We start from the raw sequence: 19317 nt of genomic DNA, 5'->3' as shown, positions 1-19317 counted from the left end.
AGCCTTTTGAAAGTGATGATGATGTAGAAAGGACGCCTCCCTTTTGATTCAATTACTCTCCAACAGCAATTGTGTCACTAAAGAATAAGAACTGCAGAGGTTTTAATTCCCTGCTTTGACCTTTCAAGCCAGCCTTTGGAACTTTTAAAACAGCAAACTGAAACAGACGCATGAAGGACACATCTGTTCATTCACATAACCAAATATTTCTGAATTAGAAGATATACTAAATTAAGCTATTAAAAAAATTGAAGTGATTTTCCTACCAGTGCCCACTGTGGTAACAGAATTTGCAAGACCTATATAACTACATATACAAATAAATCACCCAGATAGATATCCATTTAACTGTCTCTTCTGCTTAAATATAGCAGCCAATCTTGTTCTCTGGGAAAGATGGCATTTTGACTTATTTCTAAAGCAAAGATGAGGTTTTATACATTCTTTAATAATTTATATTTTCTTCATCTGTTAACAAATAAAAATTCTGGTGACAGTTTCTTCCCAGCAGGATATCTAATCTGGTGATGTGCTCCCAAAAAGGAAAGGGAAAGACATGCCACAAAACACTGGTAATGTTTAAAAAGAAAAATACGTGGTACCACTTCGAGCTATGTTGATATATACAATTTGTAAGAATTTCATAGTCTAAATACCCAGAAGAAAAGGCATTTTTGTGGTATTTCTATTGGAAGAAGCTCAACAACAAATAATGTGGCAATATTTCTAGTTGCAATAGTGCAAGGAGGCATTTTTAGTTGAGATGGTAGAAATAACATGACTGAACTCTTTGGCCTAAAAGGTTTTTTGACAGTCTTCCTATTGAAAAGCGGTAGGATGGAACATTTTAATAGGAGATGTGGGAATTTCTCCGTAGTCACTCTTCAAAGGCATAATCTTCACTAAAAAATAAATGGGTTAAAACTCAGTCTTACAGAATTCTCTGCCAGCCAGTTCATTATTCTCAATGCAGACCACATCTTCCTCTCTTCAAGGAGTAGGTTACGTTTAAATGGGGTTGTGATATACTTGAGTATTCCCCATCAAATGCACCCAACGCAGATATGAAAACATTCAAAGGGCCACTGTCAACAACACAAAAACTCTTACAAAAATATTCAAGAAACCATAGTCAATAATGTATAAAAACTATATACAAATATTTAAACCCATTAAAAAATGTTCCCAGAGGCATGTTTGACCTGAACTAGTCTTCCCCAGGACTGTATGTGCAATGTCATTGTGCAGTACTGCAGTACTATCTTATCTTAGATATGTGAGTATTAGTATTAGATGCGAGAGTATATAGATGTTCTGAAAACCTGAGCCCTCGTTTCTGTTCTATCACATCTCAACCATTTCACTAAATTAGTTCATCTTGCATTTCCTGTGGAATAAGAACCTTCTTCTTTTCCACTTCCTACCGTGTTCCCTCATGTATTTTTATGGCCTCTTGTCTTTCCTGCACATTATTGAAATTCCTCTACAGTTTCTTGTATGTGTAAATGAACCATGCCGACCTTTACAGACACTGGGGGTTCGCCAAGGGACAGTGTCTGAGTTACCTTCTCCTCTCCAAGCTTTGGCTGTGCAGGGCAGTCTTTACAGTGGCTGTAGCCAGCCTTATTTTGTCCGCCTTCCCCAGAGGGCAGTTGCAGGCAAGGTTCAAGACTCTTTCATAGCTCAAACTACCTTGGAAATCAATTTGGCACTGAGACATACTGAAGTGAGATCTACAGTTATGAATGTTAGCTCCTTCTCCTCTGTTGTAAATAGCAGAAACACGTTTGTTTCAATGGATCCTGAAAGAAGAAGTGAGGAAAGAAAACAACTAAGCTGGTCTAAATCAAGCAAAACTTATTGGGTTTACAGGATAAGCAAGACTGTTTATAATCTATAATTGGTGGGATATTTTAGAAATCAATAGCACATATTTTTATCCAAACAAATGTATTCAAACTTTTATTTGCAAGTTTCCAGAGGAATCAATAGTGCTATGGAAACAGAATTTTTTAAAATTTGTTTAACTCAGGAACAATAATTCCTGCTTTAGGAATTAGATGTTTCATATTTCTCTAGAGAAGCTCCTTGCATACGTCAGCTTTTTATTTGAAGTTGCCCACCTGGGTATTTATTTGAAGTTACCCACCTGCTTTGTATATTGCTTTGCTGGCTTTCAAGAACTGAGAGCTCAATTTGCTTTGCTGTAGCCCCTTCACAGCTTGGTCTTGGGCACATTGATGCTAATGGTGAAGCTTCCATTGACTGAAATGGGGAAAAGTCCGACTTTGAGACAGAAAGACATGCACACACTGTATGTATCACTCTTAATCTCTGGTGCAGTTCCTGTGGATGAGCTGAAAATTTTATTTCTGTTTTTTGCATCATAAATGTCCACTGTGTAGTTTGGGCTGACTGCTCTATTTTACACAAGCAGTTTTGGTAGGTATAATTTACTCGTTCTTGCTATGTATTTAGTGTTTATAAAACATATAATATTGTCTAAGTCTATCTGACAGTGAAAACTTTGGCTGAACACTAGTAAAAGGCTTACTGTAAGAAACTCCTTGGAAGGAAGGGCTGGAATGAAGAAAATGTAGTCATTTGACCCAAAAGAAAAAGCAAAAAGACAAGGCTTTTGTAGGAAAAACAGTGAAGCCAGAAAAGAAAACAAAAGGGTTGTTTAAGTATGGATGAGTCAGGTATTGCATTGGCCTGAGAATTAGAAAACATGAAGAGGGTTTTGATAAGAAGCTCACATGTGACATAAGAATTTACCAGAATCTGCTAGAGGTGTTTGAAAAGGAGAGGTGTCAAGGGCTTGATTTGTATGAGAGTAAATTTGATTTAGCAGATTATGTATACACGAGAGGGAAGCATGATGAGATGCAAAGGTCAAAATGGCAGAGGTTGGAGTAGCTGAAGCAAGAGATTACCAAGGCACGTGCATTGCAATTGTAAGTAAGACATTCCCATTTTTCAGATACTTTAGAAATATAAAAAAGCAATAGATTTCCATACCAGTTGATTAAAAATGGAGAAATAAGAAAGATCTTAAATATGGTTTAAATGACTTGTCTGCCCAAGGATGGTCTAGAAAACAAAGGTGAATTTAGGAATGGATGAATTCAAAACACAGTGAGCTTGTCTGTGGTAGTAGTGCTCATTTAGAAACAGAGTGGCTTTAGCTTTCGTATATTTTAACAGCTTCCAAAGGGAGAAAAAGTCTTGTTTGGCCACAGCTGTAAAGTGACAGGAGCCCTACAGCCTGGCAGTGAGGGTTACATCCCTGCTTCCAGGCCAGTAGTGTGGGAGCAAGTTTTTCAAGTATCGTGGACCAGTGCTTTAACCTGGTAGCCTTTGGTTATTAGGGGATCGCTGTTTTGTCTTAATGAGTAGCACTTATATCTTCTAACCTCTTGTTTCCAAATTCCTTTTCTTTTCCCTTAAGAGTGTCTGAAATCTAATTAATTGAAATCTAATTCAAATACCATCTAATTGTTGAGAAATTTAATTTCATTTTTTTTAGTAGACACATGACAAAGTTTCATTTTTGGTTTGACCAGAGATTCTTTCCCCCTCTCCTCCAACTGGTGAACAACTAAAATGAGCTGCCCAGCCCTTCCAAGAGGTTAAGTGGGAGAGAAAGGAGTACCAATAGAGTACTGGAAGTGTGCCTGTATGCCCCCTGTCCCCATCAGAGTTCCAGTTTGTTTTATACAAATGGCACAGATAGGATTCAGCTGTGTGCTCTGTGGTACACGTGAGATGCATCTGCTGACAGCATTGATTAGGACAGATTCCCTATCCCAGTTGAAAAGCAACTAGGGGATTAAACATGTTAACTCCAGGTCTTAAAGCATGACTCAGCTAGGGTAGTCTTTTGTTAACAGCAAAGGCATGGAGACCATTCCACGTGGTGCTGGGAGGGAATATTGGCAAGAAGCAGAATTGTTCCTTATAAGAATAGCGGGTATCTGGAAATTCCTTAAAATCTGTAAAGCCAGGAGAAAGTTTTTGAGCATGCCTGTTACAACTGGTGTTACTCACAAAATCTGACTCAGTTCAGTTTAAGCTTTCTGCTTATAACTTTCTCTGAAGAATTTTTCTTCATCTTGTTCAATTAAATCTTGCACTAAATTCCAAAACCAAAGCACTGTATATGAATGCTTAGCTGATGACATTGGATCATCTGGGTCTGAACAACATCCCTACTGGATGTCTGCTAAGTGATTATGCTGGGGCAAACGTAAATATTGCTGGAGACTACCTTAGCACTGAGCAGGGAAAGCTGAGGCACACAACCCACGCGACAGAGAGCAGTTGGTTTCCTAGGAGGTGATTAATGCAAACTCTGAGTCACACATTGTTAATAAGAATGATGAGCCTTTGCTATAACAGTACAAGAAAAAATGTTAGAAGGCAAATCTCACAAGGAACAGCAAAGACGCTCTATTTCCCAGTCAGTCTGCATATGCCGCTCTAACTCCTGTATCAGTAATATTTTTAATCAAATTGTTTTATGACATGCAAAGATTCAGCCCAAACTTCTGAAAAAGTCACCAAGTTCAGAGGGTGCCTAATGGTTTCCTTGCCACTTTGAAAAGGCATTTATCTGATTCAGGAAGGCAAAGGAGAGAGAAGAAAACTCTTGCAGGGGGCCTGAGCAGCAATCGCTCTTTGTTTAGATGTAGACAATTTTTCAAGCAATGTTCAAAACCTGACTGTAAAGTACAACATGAGGGCATTTAAATTGAATGCCAGAACTTAACCTATGATACCACTTAGCTTGACCTATGCAAAATGCTAATGCACTCACCCTTTAAAACCTACAGTGCATGAGAACAGGGAAAACTTTCAGCTTGACTGCAACATGCTTGTTCATCTGAAATGAAGCCAAACATTAAACGTTATTTGAATATATCCTTCTGTATCTTAATTTTCACTTCAGGCTCTGAGTGACTCAGTCCTGATGAATGCTTTATGAAGTTCCTATCTATCTGCCTCTTTTCTTTAACAACTCGTCTGTGAAAACGATAGTTTTCTGGAAAATTATTCAGAAGTCATTCAAGAAATAATTGTTAACCTTTAGCTTGTCCATAAAAATTTTCCTGAAAATGTTTCTTCTTTCTCCAAAGATTTACCAGGAAAAAGATACAAATGAAGTAGGTAGACGCAAGTTTTTCTTTTCCTTGTTATCGTGTGATCTTCTTGTAATTTGGATACCAAGCTTCAGGTCTTAAGGGCATGGAGACACTCTTTTAGGGAATGTTAATACTTTGTACAATTGTTGAGATAGTTATCAGGTTGCTGAGTTACTGGAAAACTCAGTCTAGCCTCTGTTGATTCACTTCTGTAACATGGCTGTTCAGGCAGCATAATGTTTTCAGATACCTTCAGCCTGCATAATGTTTTCAGATACCTTCAGCCCATCATTGCAAAGCTGACAATCGAGTCATCCATAGGACCTGATAAGCTTGTAATGGGATAACCTGAAGGCACCTGGAGTGACTGTCACGGATGGGTGAGGAAGGGCTGAAGCTGCTTGCCTATCACAAGACTCTCTGGGGATGTGTTTTGGATAAGAGTGAAATGCTTGTAGACTAGCAGTAGAAGGGTGTTACCCTTCACTTTCTTACAGTCTGAACTTGAACAGAAGCAACCATATTCTAAGGGTTTTCTTCAATGTGGATGTATTTTGAGACTCCATATAATATTCTGCTCTTTCAATTATTTTGGAAATAATAAATACCTTTAAAATGTTCCTCTCTATAACCTTAATACAGTGTCCTGTACACATGTTGTCCAGACAGATAACATAGTAAGAGAGAATCTTTGCTCAACTCTAACCTTATAAAGCAGCAAGCATGGAAAATACTGTTTTTCACTGTGACTAAACACTGAGATAAAATTATTTAGCTTAGTATGTGGGATAAGGATATGATTCAATGAAACTCATTTAATAAGTTTTATAACCTTTTTATTAGGACACATCTAAGATGCCTCAGAAGGCAGTAATTGCTAAAAAGTCAATGTTCTAATTACTGTTTTTCCACAGGAAGCAGAAATGCAATTTGGGTCTCTACAGACTTCTTGGCAAACACTCTGAAGATAGGCATCACATTGAAAGTATTTCATTCAAATGTAGTTGAATTCCCCAAATTATAAAAATGTAGATAAAGCTTTTAAGTAGATTTAACTGTAAAGAGGAGCCTTCACTTTCACTCCATTTTGTGCAGTGTCTAGGGTGGTCTCATGGGAGAGTCTGGGGACTAATTCCAAATTGTTCCCCATTGCTCCACCCCCACGCATGCCCTGGGGATGGTCCTGAGCTTGTATGAGTTAATGTGCACTTTTCCTTGTAACTGCAGGGTTTTTGGCTGGGAAGTCCCTGCTAACCCCAAGGCAGGGCAACGGATGGGCAGCCCTTTGGGCAGGGTGGGGCTGGGCTGCACTGGTTGGAGTGCAGGAGCAGGCTGTTGACCCCCAAAGCCGGGAAACCCAGCACACACTTTCCCTGTCCTGGTTACCTCCAGCTGTGCTTCATTGATGCTGATTTGCACCAAGCTTGGACAGCCTGTATGCCATGGCATGCAAGGCATTCTCCTTTTCCTGTTTCTGGGAGGTTTTTGACATTTGAAAGCTTCCAGTTTTGTTACTGGAGAGCCCCAGCTGATTTCTTGCTTCACGCATGTTCCTCATATTGTCCTGTGTCTTGTTTCAAGGCTGTGTTGTGTTTATTTGAAATCGGGGCATTTATAACCATTTTCCATGGTTCATTTCTTCCTCTTTCATTTGCAGTTACAGAACGTGCTGTTAAGAATAATCCCAAAGTCCATCTATTTAAAAGGCATAAGTTTCAAAAGCATTTCTAATATTTCTGAAGCCAAATGTTTCCTCTTACGAGTCCAGAGGAACAAGCACACAGGTATGGATGTATTTAAAAACTCCTAATACTAACTAATTTTCTGCCACATGTGGGGGCTGTGCCCCCATGATGCTATTTAGAATTGACCTTGTAAGTAGTGAGGTAGGGGGTGTTTTTTCTTGCAAAGATTTATCTCCATGTTTGTTCCCAGGGTTTTGTGGAGCTGTCTGTCTAGAATTTCCACATTATAAATGGCTCTTGTTTTGGTAAAGTTTGAATTATTTTCATTACCTGGTCACCTGGGGCCTGACCAGAGCCAGGCTAAAAACTTCAGACAAGCACTACAGCTTTTGCAATCAGTCTCAGTCTCTCTCTCCTGTCATCTCTAAGGAAATGAAAGGCAGAAACATTTATGCTTCAGGTTAATGTTTTAGAAGTGTTTGAGGCAGGAAGCAAATGGACTTATTCACAAGTTCCTCGAGGATGTTTTGTTTCAGTCATGAGGGCTGAAGCTTTCCTGAATAAAGGCCAGCCAACAAGAAGTGACCAGGGGCAGGATCTGTCTTTGGGATGTGCTCCTAGACCCTGGCACACAGAGGGAACTTGCCTTTCAGAGTCTTTCTGACAGTCCATGCCTAACTTTGACACAGACTTCGGGAGGTATAAGTGTAATACTAAAAATGTGGGCAAAGACCTAGCAAGCTTAGGATACATAGGAGAAACTGGAAATATATAGACTCATATAAAAGCCATTGTACAGATGTGAAAAGAAAGAGCTGGAAGAGGCCTCTCATTTACACTAAGGATGAGCCATATAACTCTGCTTGAAAAAATAAATATGCTTCTGAATGTGTTTACTTTTGAATGTCACTTCACACTTACCAGTATGCCTAACTTAAGTACCCAATTTGCTCACTAATGTTTCCTATGAGAAATCAAAGCATTTCTGCTTTCCAAGTCTTCGACAGTGTTCACACTGAGCATCAGTCAGCAGGGATTGCATGAGGATGGTTAAAAATCTGCAACAGCTCTCCAGTGAGAAGGTTGGTGGTGTAGCTTTTGACTCACTGAAATAAGCTGTGCTAATATTGCACTGTAATTTTTAGAAACATATTCAAAATATCACATTTATCCCATTTAGGTTCACCTAGAATGGGTGCTGTCAAAACTTCTTTCCATTAATGATCTACAAGGCAGGGTTTGCATTTTAGGAGAGAACATCAACGTATTGATTATATTGACTGAAGTTTATTTTCCTGAGTATAGAACATTATGGCAAATGGGATAGGTTAGAAATAAGAAACAGGTTTCACTTCCGACTGCATACACGGTTCAGTGTATTCTCTCTTCTTTTGTTATTCTGACCATGTGTTGGTCTAGTAGATTCTAATTCTGCAAGACATGCTGGTGTATCTCTTGTTAAGTGAAGGAACAGCAAATTAAGTTTAAAATAAAATTCTTCTCTATTTTTTTCTACACCCAATTTCAGTTATAATGAACTCTTTTAAGTCCTACAACAAGCCTTATTTAAATAAAACTTTAATTAAAATTTCTATAGAGAAACGTATCCAAACAAAAAGAAAAACCTGGTTCATGACTGCTTTCTTATTGTGTTATGTGTATGCCAAAGCCAAATGCAGGAGAGCAAGTGGTACATATTGCATGAGGAGCCCATATGAGGGAGCCCTGAAGCTTTCTCAGAAACCATTTTGTGACTCCTTGGAAGAATTTTCTTTTTTACATGTTCACCCCTCACAATATTTTGTGGGTTGACCTCTGATATTTAAGTCTGGTTCTGCTTTGTATCGTTTGTCTCTTTGTGCATTGCTTTCTGTGTCTGTTCCTTTTGCTTTTGTAGTTTTCCCTGCTTATTTTGCACTAAGCCACCTATAGTATTGCTTTGGTCTTTAGGGCTGTGATCCGAGGCAAGGACAATATGCAGAGCTAAGCACTTGAAGTTCATGAAAATATAACCCTCAGTGAAATATACCTTACTTCCACAAAGTTTTAAAAATCTCATTAGCACAGAGGGCTTCTGCTCACAAATTAATTGTTTCAAAGGGAAGAACTTGTACCTCTGAAAGACAAATGTCTTTGTTGGTTTGGCCCACACTTTTATTCCCATTTGTTAAATGCCTCAGTGCCCTCCCACAGCCCCAGTAGCATGATGCTGCTCTTCCACACAGTCACATGAACATAAAACTAATGTTTTCTCAAAATGCATGCCTGTCCAAGCCATCCCCAACCAAGGGATGTTGTCAACCCAGCCACAGTTACCATCTTTCCTTTGCTATTGTAATACACATAATCTACAAAATGAAAATCTACCTTCTGTAGGAAATCTCTTGGATAGTCAGAGATAAATGACAGCTTTCCATCTTATTTGCAGGATCTACATCAACTTTGAAAAGGAAATCCTTGATTCTAATGATTAGCTATGTAAAAATTTAATAATTTTTGGCTTTGAGAATGCTAAAATATGTACCAGGCCTTCATGAAAGGCAATTTCTGAAGTGCTCATTTTGACAGAGGAAGCTTTTGGTCTGCATAGAACCCTTCACTGAGTATTAGTAGATCTGGAGGTTGGCAAGGCAGAACCTCCATCTCCTCCACCTTCAAAGGTGCACCATGACTGAAGCTTTTGGTAGAAAGGGCAGAGCAGAATCTAGCCAAGCATGGTGAAAATACGGGGATAAGCCTTAACTCCAACTTCCCTACTTCAGTCAGTTAAAAGAAGTCCTGAGAGACAGCTGGCGTCCAACCTCCCCTCAGAAGACCAAACACATCATGGACTACAATAAGTGGAACCCATCCAATCTGCTCTCGCACATGGCCCTAGTGTCCTGCCTGCATATGCCCAGCTCCGACCTCCCAGTTTGTATGGCACTATGTAGTGGCTGAGCCTGCCCTGCCAGCTGGCTGGGGTGAATCAACAAGCTGGAATTGACAAAACATTTTTCCTGACATATTTAGAATATTTCACTGGGGAGAAATCCCTTGAGATTCAACATCTGATTCTTCAGACTGCCCTGGGAGATTAAAATAAAGGAGAAGGCAACATTAAGTCATGCATATTCTGATTAAAAACAAACACAATGGGTCAGATTCCATCCTCGATTGCAGCCACACTGAAGTCTCCGTGGCTGCAAGAAAGTAAATGAGGACAGAGTTTGGTGCCTTGAAACAAAAATAATATAAATGATAGGAAAGTACAGTCTTGACTGTAAAACTGTGGCATATTTAATTTGAGGAACCTTGACAGATAAAAAGATCTTATATCAAAGGGGACTTAATTCCTCAAATATAAAACAAGATGAAAAATAATTATTTGCAAAAAATAATTTTTGGCTGACAGAGTAAGTCAGATTTTTCTCAACTGATAGCTATGCATACTGTGTGGCAAATGGTTAAATAAGCAGATTGCTGCTCAAGCAAGTTGTTTTCAATTGGAGATGCCAAAGCCACTAGAATAATCTCTACCCATTAAAAGAATATCGCTTGGTCACACTGTGACCACACAGAAGGCCCTGTTCATCAGCGGGGTTTGCCTGCCAGATGACTTCCCTGAGGAAAAAGCATCCTCCATACCTGGTCAGTGCAGCCAGCACTGGGCTGACTGATGGCACCCAGACCTCTGCTGACTCCAGGGTGGAGCTGCACTGATGAAACAAGAATAGAAGAGATTTCGTGCATGCTTTTGTCTTTCCATTCATTCCGCTTTCTTTCCTGAAGCTCTGACAGTAGCTGGATTTTAAGGATCCCACCTTCTGCATGCTCAAGAGTTGGTTTATAACTCTTTAGTAGCAATCCAGCCCCAGAGATGCAGGAAATCCACATGTGCTGATGCCAGGAGGGAGAAACCATAGAAACAACATGAAAGTTTCCCCATTCCTGTCTCACCTGTGACCTGAGTGGGACCATCGTGAAGCTCCTGTGCAGTCTCTTGCCTGTTTACATTTATACCCATCCGTTAGCATGACACTGCACTCACTCACCAGACAATGTGTCATGTTCACCGGAGCTGGTGATAGATCTGAAATGGCAGCCTCCATGACTTTATAAAAGGCTGTGATTTAGTGCATGTCCGCACATGTAGTGTCTTTGGAGTTCTGTGTAGTATCATCCTATCTGCTTAATGTCACTGTACAAGGGTTAGAATTTTTTGGTTTGTTTTGTACTATCTAAGCGCCTGCTCTGTCATCTGTATACCACATTGCACTCCATATTCATCAAAGATATTTAGCACTCGACAGGGCGAGTACTCTAGGACTGTAAGATTCCTATCAAAACCCTAGCCCTTCTTAAAGTAAATCTTGCATTTGCCCCATGCATATAAAATACATGTTTTTTTTTCAGGGCCTGCCAGCTGAGAAAATGCAGCTGATAACTGTTTTTCTTTTTTAGATTGGAGCCTTGCTTCATCCCTACTAACAGCCTTTGGAATTATACTTTAATGAAGAGAGAAGAAGGTCCAGCCTATAGTAAACAAACAAACAAACAAAAAAAAAGGCTGAGCTGCAGTGAAAATTCTAAAACTTCGCTGTATGAGAAGAAGAGAATCTTACAGCTCTGCAGCAAGGCAAAGGAAGTTGTATGTTTGGTCTTTGAATATTTGCTTTGGTTTTAGTGTGACTACGTGCAACCTCAGCCTTTGGCATATTTTCACCATCACCAAAATATACAGTTTCAGAAGGAAACTGAAACTTCTGCCCTGGATTATTTTACCTGTGCCATGAGACAGTTTCAGACATCAGGGCCTCACTGTGAACGTGGTAGGAGACAGTCCCAGTTGTGAGGTACTTACCATTAATTAGAAGAGAAAAAGGATAGCACACAGATAAAGGGTGATGGACTCAGGGTTATGGGGCAAGGCACTGAATGCATTTCCCCTACTTTCTTATCCTGATCCTTACAATAAGGTTACAACTATTCCAACAGGAGGAAAGCTAATCTGAAAGACCTCACCAGGGAGAAATAAAATTTCCATCAATTTCAACTGCCTTAGGGTGCTCTCCTTAAGTGAACCATCCTAAAGCTTGCATTTCATTTTCTCTCATCTAGTACTGCCTGTGACAAGAAGCTTCATAGAAAGTGAAAACTTCAACCCTTGTGATACTGTTCTTTTCCTCACCAGCCAGCAGGGAGATGTGTAAAATACAGAGGAGACTTCTGCCTCTCCAGAGCTGCAGTCAAACTCACTATGGCTCCAGGGACCATCAGCAGAGGTCAGACGTTCTCTTTGCCAATCCATAATGCAGGCAGTGGCACAGTGTCAAAATCTGGCCTCAGTAATGCCACACAAATAGCATGCAAGCTTTAAACGGTAGGCTTCACACGCTTCATGCACGTAATAAATTGGGGAAATGGAGCATAATTAGCAATATTTTCCTTGTTCCACGAGAAGGGGTGAGGAAGTGGCTCCTCAAAGCCTTTTCAGAGACTGTTCTTAGGGGCACCTTCTGCAATTCCAGTTGCTTGGCCAGCTCTCCATGGAAGACCCCATATAAGTACAGTTACTGCTTTTATGTCAGCCCTTCACTGAAAGTCCAGTTCAGAAACAAGAAAAAGAAAAGGGAGTAAAATACAAAACATCCTGCTAAAGGAACTATTATATCAGTGAAGACCCAAAATTTCAGTTAAGTAAAGGTCTGGTTTAAGTTAAAAAAAAGAAAGAAAAAAGCTATATCACTTCTGAAACAGCTGTTGTGCAGACACATTTCCCATCTTCACGCTGTAGCAAGAGGATTCCCTCATCCTTTATCTCTCACTCATCTTCTCAGCTGGGGAACATACTTAACACTGGCCCAAGATTTTCTGTGAAAGAAGCATATACATATTCAGTTATTCTTATACCTTGCCCACCTTGCAGGTATAGATATGTATAAGAACAGTAGAATCAAGGCCAGAATACCCTGCCTGCTTGTAAGGTGGATATAGAGGCAGAAAACACCATTTGTGTTAAATCAGAAGAAATCTGGAAGGTTTGTTGTCAGGACAAGCAAACCTACTGGTGTCCCTTTAAAGTACAGGAAAAGAAAAATAGCCAAATTTGGTCTATATGATCGTAATCAGGTTTTTTATGGTCCTGAAAGCTTCTGAAATTGGTCTGCATGACAGCCTCAAGTGCTGAATCTGGACAAAAAAATGGGATGTATAATTTGAGAATTACTCTTCAACAGCCAAATACCGATAATATGTCAAATAAATGCCAGGGCTGGCTGAAGGCACATGTATTATCCTCACCTCATTAGTCCCTCACTGGTCTTTCATTAGTCTTTGACCACAAGCAGGCGCTGAGTTGGCTGAAGACTCCTCACAGCCTGAACAAGTCCCAGATTCCTCAGTGCTTGAAAATTGTGCCATAGCTCTGTGATGACATTTTAAACATCAGCTCTCAAAGCTAGCCTGGCCTCAGTAGCAGGACACATTCAAAATGCCTTATAACCTGGATGAGTGATTTTTTTCCCAAGAATATTAAAATACTGTGTTTTGAGCTGCCCAGCAGAGTAAAAAAAAAAAAAAAGGAACTCACCCTATGTGAGTCCATCACACTCCAAATTGTGAAGAATGTCATTTAAAAGTGTAGTAAATTTCTAGATTATTTTTGTGTGTGTGTAGCTCACAGAAGAACTATACATAAAAAGCAGGTAACTTGCCCTTTGGTAGTAACTGAAATGTTAGTGACACAGAGGAAGCCAAGATCTTGTTGACTCGTAACACAACATTACCAGTCTCCATTAAATCCTAAATTTAGCAATAAGAAGAGAAGGAGAGGGACTTGAGGGTGTTGGTTGATGAGAAAATGAACATGAGCCAGCTTCAATGTGCGCTCGCAGCCCAGAAAGCCAGCCTTATCCTGCAAAAGGAGCATGACCAGCAGGTCGAAGGAGGTGATCCTGCCCCTCTGCTCTGCTCTCGTGAGACCTCACCTGGAGTATTGTGTGCAGTTCTGGTGTCCTCAACATAAAAAGGAAATGGAACTATTGAACAAGTCCAGAGGATGCACAAGAGTGTCGAGGTCCCTCTGGATGGCATTCCTTCCCTCCAGGGTATCAACCGAACCACACAGCTTGGTGTCATCGGCAAACTTGCTGAGGGCGCACTCAATCCCACTGTCCATGTCAGCGACAAAGGTGTTGAACAAGATAGGTCCCAACACCGATCCCTGAGGGACACCACTCGTTACTGATCTCCAGCTGGGCATTGAGCCATTGACCACAACTCTTTGCATGCGGCCATCCAGCCAGTTCTTTATCCACCGAGTGGTCGGCCTATCAAATTGATGTCTCTCCAATTTAGAGACAAGGATGTCATGTGGGACAGTGTTGAAGGCTTCGCACAAGATTTTGCCAGGCACAGAGGTGAGACTGACTGCTCTGTAATTCCCTGGGTCATCCATTTTCCCCTTCTTGAAAATGGGGGTTATATTTCCCTTTTTCCAGTCATCAGGAACTTCACCTGACTGCCATGATTTCTCAAATATGATGCCCAGTGGCTTCAGTCGCCAGCTCCTTCAGGACCTGTGAATGGATTTCATCAGGTCCCATGGATTTGAGCACGTTCAGTTCTTAAGATGGTCTCAAACCTACAGTGGGCCCAAGGTCTTCATTCTCACAGTCCCTGCGTCTGCCTTCCTAGACTTGGGTGGTGTGGTCAGAGCCTTTGCCAGTGAAGACCGAGGCAAAGACATCATTGAGAACCTCAGCCTTCTCCAAATCCTGTGTAACCAGTTATCCCGATAGCTTCTGGAGAGGGCCTATGTTGTCCCTAGTCTGTCTTTTATTCGCTACGTACCTGTGGAATCCCTTTTATCTTTAACATCCCTAGCCAAGTTTAATTCTAACTGGGCCTTAGCTTTCCTAACCTGGTCCATAGCTTTCCAAACAGCATCCCTGTAATCTTCCCAGGCTGCCTGTCCTTGCTTCCTCTTTCTATAAGCCTCTTTTTTCCTTTGAATTTTCCTCAGGAGCTCCTTATCCATCCAAGGAGGTCTCCTGGCCCTCTTGCTGCACTCCCTTCTAGTTGGGATGCAACACTCCTGAGCTTGCAGTAGCTGATCCTTGAATGTCAACCAAGAGTCTTGGGCCCCCCTGCCCTCTAGGGCTATATCCCATGGAACCTTACTAAGCAGGTTCCAGAAGAGGCCAAAGTCTGCTCTCTTGCAGTCCAGGGCAGTGAGCTTGCTGTGCTCTTCTCATTGTTCTGAGGATCTCGAATTCGACCATCTCATGATCGCTGCATCCAAGGCTGCCCTGGAGCATCACATTTCCAACCAGCCCTTCCCTGTTGGTGAGCACAAGGTCAAGCATGGCACCTCTCCTTGTTGGCTCCTCTATTACTTGCAGAAGGAAGTTGTCTTCTACACAATCGAGGAACCTCCTGGATTGCTTGTGCCGGGCCATACTGTCGCTCCAGAAGATGTCAGGGTGGTTGAAGTCCCTGTCCTGGGTTCAGCAGTAGCAGTCATTTTTCTCCTTCTTGGTAGCTGGTGCAGTACTGTGTTTTGACTTTCGGCCTGGGAACAGAGCTGATAGCAATGATGTTTTGGCTTGGCCAAGGACTTTGTGAGCCTCATGCTCTGCCAGGGAGGAGGGGAAGCCAGGAGGAAGCAGAGACAGGACACCTGACCCAAACTGACCAAAGAGGTGTTCCATACCACAGCATGTCATGCCCAGGAGGTAACTGGGAGTTAGCCGGAAGGACTGGTAGACTGCGGGGTTGGAGGAGGTATGGGTCGGTGCTTGGTCGGGCTGAGGGGGGCAAGTTATCGGTCGGCTGGTGCTGAGGTGTTGTATTCTCTTCCCTTGTTATTTCCTTTATCATTATTATCATTGGTGGTAGCAGTAGTGATTTGTGTTATACCTTAGTTACTAAACTGTTCTTATCTCAACCCATGGGAGTCGCATTCTTTTTGATTCTCCTCTCCGTCCCTCCGGGAGTAGGGGGAAGGCAAGAAGCGGGGGGAAGTGAGTGATCGAGGAGCTCTGCCTGGTTTTAAACCATGACAGTCACCCATGAGAACAAGGACCCAAGAGCGTGAGGCTTTTCCTATCTGTCTGTGGAGTACTTCATCAGCAGGTTCTCCTTGATCAGGCGGTCTGTAACAGATCCCCACAATAATGTCTCCCATTGCTGTTTCCCCTTTAACCCTGACCCACAAGCTCTCTGTTGACTGCTCTCCTGTCCCCAGACAGAGTTCCATACTCTCCAGCCTACCCCTAACATAAAGGGCAACTCTCCCTCCCCACCTGCCAGTCCTGTCTTTTCTAAAGTGCCTATAACCTTGCATTCCAGCACTCCAGTCATAGGAGCCATCCCACCATGTTTCTGTGATGCCTATTATATCATACCCCTGTAGACGTGCACAAAACTCTAATTCCTGTCTGAAAGTGTGCGTGTGTTTGTGTGTATGTGCATATATCTATATTTACCTATATGTCATCATAACTGATTTAACATGGATAATGTGATACATTTTCCTCCAAAGTCCTACAAACGGAGCTCTGCTTTTATTAGGAAGGAGAACAGTGACAGTCTGTCCTGGGTTCAGCAGTAGCAGTCATTTTTCTCCTTCTTGGTAACTGGTGCAGTGCTGTGTTTTGACTTTCGGCCTGGGAACAGAGCTGATAGCAATGTTTTGGTTTGGCCAAGGACTTTCTGAGTGTCATGCTCTGCCAGGGAGGAGGGGAAGCCAGGAGGAAGCAGAGACAGGACACCTGACCCAAACTGACCAAAGAGGTATTCCATACCACAGCACGTCATGCCCAGGAGGTAACTGAGAGTTAGCTGGAAGGGCTGAGAGTCTGCAGGGTTGGAGGAGGTATGGGTCAGAGCTTGGTCGGGCTGGGAGGGGGCAAGTTATCGGTCGGCTGGTGGTGAGATGTTGTATTCTCTTCCCTTGTTATTTCCTTTATCATTATTATCACTGGTGGTAGCAGTAGTGATCTGTGTTATACCTTAGTTACTAAACTGTTCTTATCTCAACCCGTGGGAGTTGCATTCTTTTCGATTCTCCTCTCCGTCCCTCTGGGAGTAGGGGGAGGGAAAGAAGGGGGGAAGTGAGTGAACGAGTTACCTGACTGGGTTTAAACCACGACACAGTCCATGATCCCAGAACCATGTTCTGTATCACACTAGGTAATATATCTCCTGTAGGTATGAAAATGCACCCGAGTAAATCACATTAATGCTACAGATAATTAGAGTTAAAGTAATGCTCAAAAATGAGATTTAGGTTTTAAAAATACATATTCAGATAGGAAAAAAATTCTTGACCAAGTTTTCCTGTTGAATGCTTGTGCCCATTAACTTACTTACAGGCTTCAGAGACTACACAAATGTTGCTCGTCAAAACTGGGCTAGACCCAATTTGTTTATTAAAAGTGATGGTAAAAGTGACAAGTCATTGATATGACATCAGAAGTAATGAATTTTTCTGTCCTACAGATTTAGGTCCTATTTAGCTGGGCAATTTACCATATTTCCCTTCACTGTAGGGACACTTATCTTCACAAAACTTCCAGGAATGAAATCTTTCTCTAGAAGAACCTTACTTCTCTCTGAATTTTGGTAGAAATGGGAATCATTAGGAACAAGAGAGGAAAACATATAGATAGTATGGCCATAAGAAGTTTCTTTTCATGAGAAACCAGGCTAAAATTGTTCATTGAAACTTGTTTTATTGTCATTACTTGCCTGAGTACCAAAAAGCCAACCAACCTTAAAGTTATCATTTTCCATCTGCCTATTCCTGATTTCTTTTCTTGACAATACTGATTTCCATTAAGATATATCAGGGGTATGAGGAGCTTCTCCGTTGATGCTCCAAGTCAGAAGAAAGCCTACTTCAGTAGCATAGGTACTAGCTGTTCTGGTGAATCTTTCATCTCTAGCACTCTTTATTCTCTTGGACCCGGCAATGGCTAACATGTTTCCCCCTGCCCCTGAGTGGAGAGCGGCTGCTGGTAATAGATACTGTAAACTGGGAAGGGAATGAGTTTTTAAGTAATCTGGGCATTGACAGCCTTGAGGGCTCTGCAGCTTGTAAGCAGCATGGACACTCACTGACCTTGCTTTCTTTGCCTCATTTCACCTGATAAATGAGTATGGCGCACTGGGATTTCAGGTCTCCCCACCACGGTGGTGCAAATCACTTCAGTGAAGGGATAATTGAGTAAGTGAGAGGATTTGCTCAGAGACCTTTCACATGGTTGCAGCTGCAGAGGGCAATAGCTTCCCCAGTCTGTCTGGGCTCTGAAATGTAAGTCAAATGGAAATCAATGCAGGCACTGACAGAATGACAAGAAATGAAAGGACAAAACCCCACAACAAACAACAGGCTGAAGTCATACACACTCGGGGATCTGAATTCAGCCCCCTGGCACACCCCACCAAGTGTGTGGTCACACACCCTTTGTGCAGTGTGAATGCATGTGGATATTGCTCCCATTCCTTTGTCCAGGAAATCACAGGCAGAAATGCGGCAGCTCGCTGAACCTCCTGTACATACACCACGCAGATGGCCAGCACATGTGTGATGCACACATCAGGCTTGCTGGGCATATGCAGATAACTGCATGGCATGCACAGGCAGGCCTGGATGCCTGGCTGCATCAGGAAGCATGGAGCAGAGAGAGACTGCAAGTCTCCTGCACAGCTCTGTAAATTGATAGTGCACTGTGATTATATCCATCTGCTAAGGAACCCAGCCCTAAAGCATGTGTTTACCATTTACATACATTTTTATAAAAGCCCAATCACCTGTTAATTACAGTTTTCATCTAGAAACATCTTGAAATTGTATTACGAGTGCATGTGTGCTGTCACGATGGAACAAACTGGAGTGCCCACTTGGGCAAGGTGGCAGAGCTCACACTGCTTAGACTTGGAACCCAAGGCTGATGAACATGCACACCAGTCATGCTCTTTGGCTGTGTGGATATAAGTGGGCATTGCCCAGGGGCCTTTGCATTGGGCAGCAGTGACACAAATACTGTGCAGGGTTCAGGGACCCACAGCTGAGGAAGTGCTGAAGTCTGCACCTATGAGTTACTTGGACAAAAGCCCTCCACTTCATGTTTAACCTTTGCAGAGTTGAGCTTCAAGGATTTTGGTTTGTTTGTTGTGTTGTTTGGATTTGGGTTTGTTTTTCAGGAAAAAAAAAAAGGAAAAAAAAGAGAGACTGTCTTACATTCTATTGCATTCATTTGGAAAACTAATTTCAGTGTTTTACCAGATTCAAGGTGATGTAGAAGTAGATCAAGAAGTGCCACTCATGATCCTAGCTGAATAGTTCAGGTTTCATTACAGTAATAGACAGTTCAACATGAAACCAAACCAAATGTTAAATCTGGAAAGTTGCAAAAAGTGGAATTGTCATTATCCAGTCAGTTTTTGTTCTAAGCCCCTAGTTCTAGTGAAGTCAATAAGAAATGAAGGTGCTGAACTAT

This window comes from Pezoporus wallicus, unplaced genomic scaffold (assembly GCF_028554395.1).
Source record: "Pezoporus wallicus isolate ANWC-B61680 ecotype Strahan unplaced genomic scaffold, APGP_CSIRO_Pwel_v1 contig_3817, whole genome shotgun sequence".
Classification (NCBI taxonomy): Eukaryota; Metazoa; Chordata; class Aves; order Psittaciformes; family Psittacidae; genus Pezoporus; species Pezoporus wallicus.
This window is presented reverse-complemented; position numbering follows the sequence as displayed.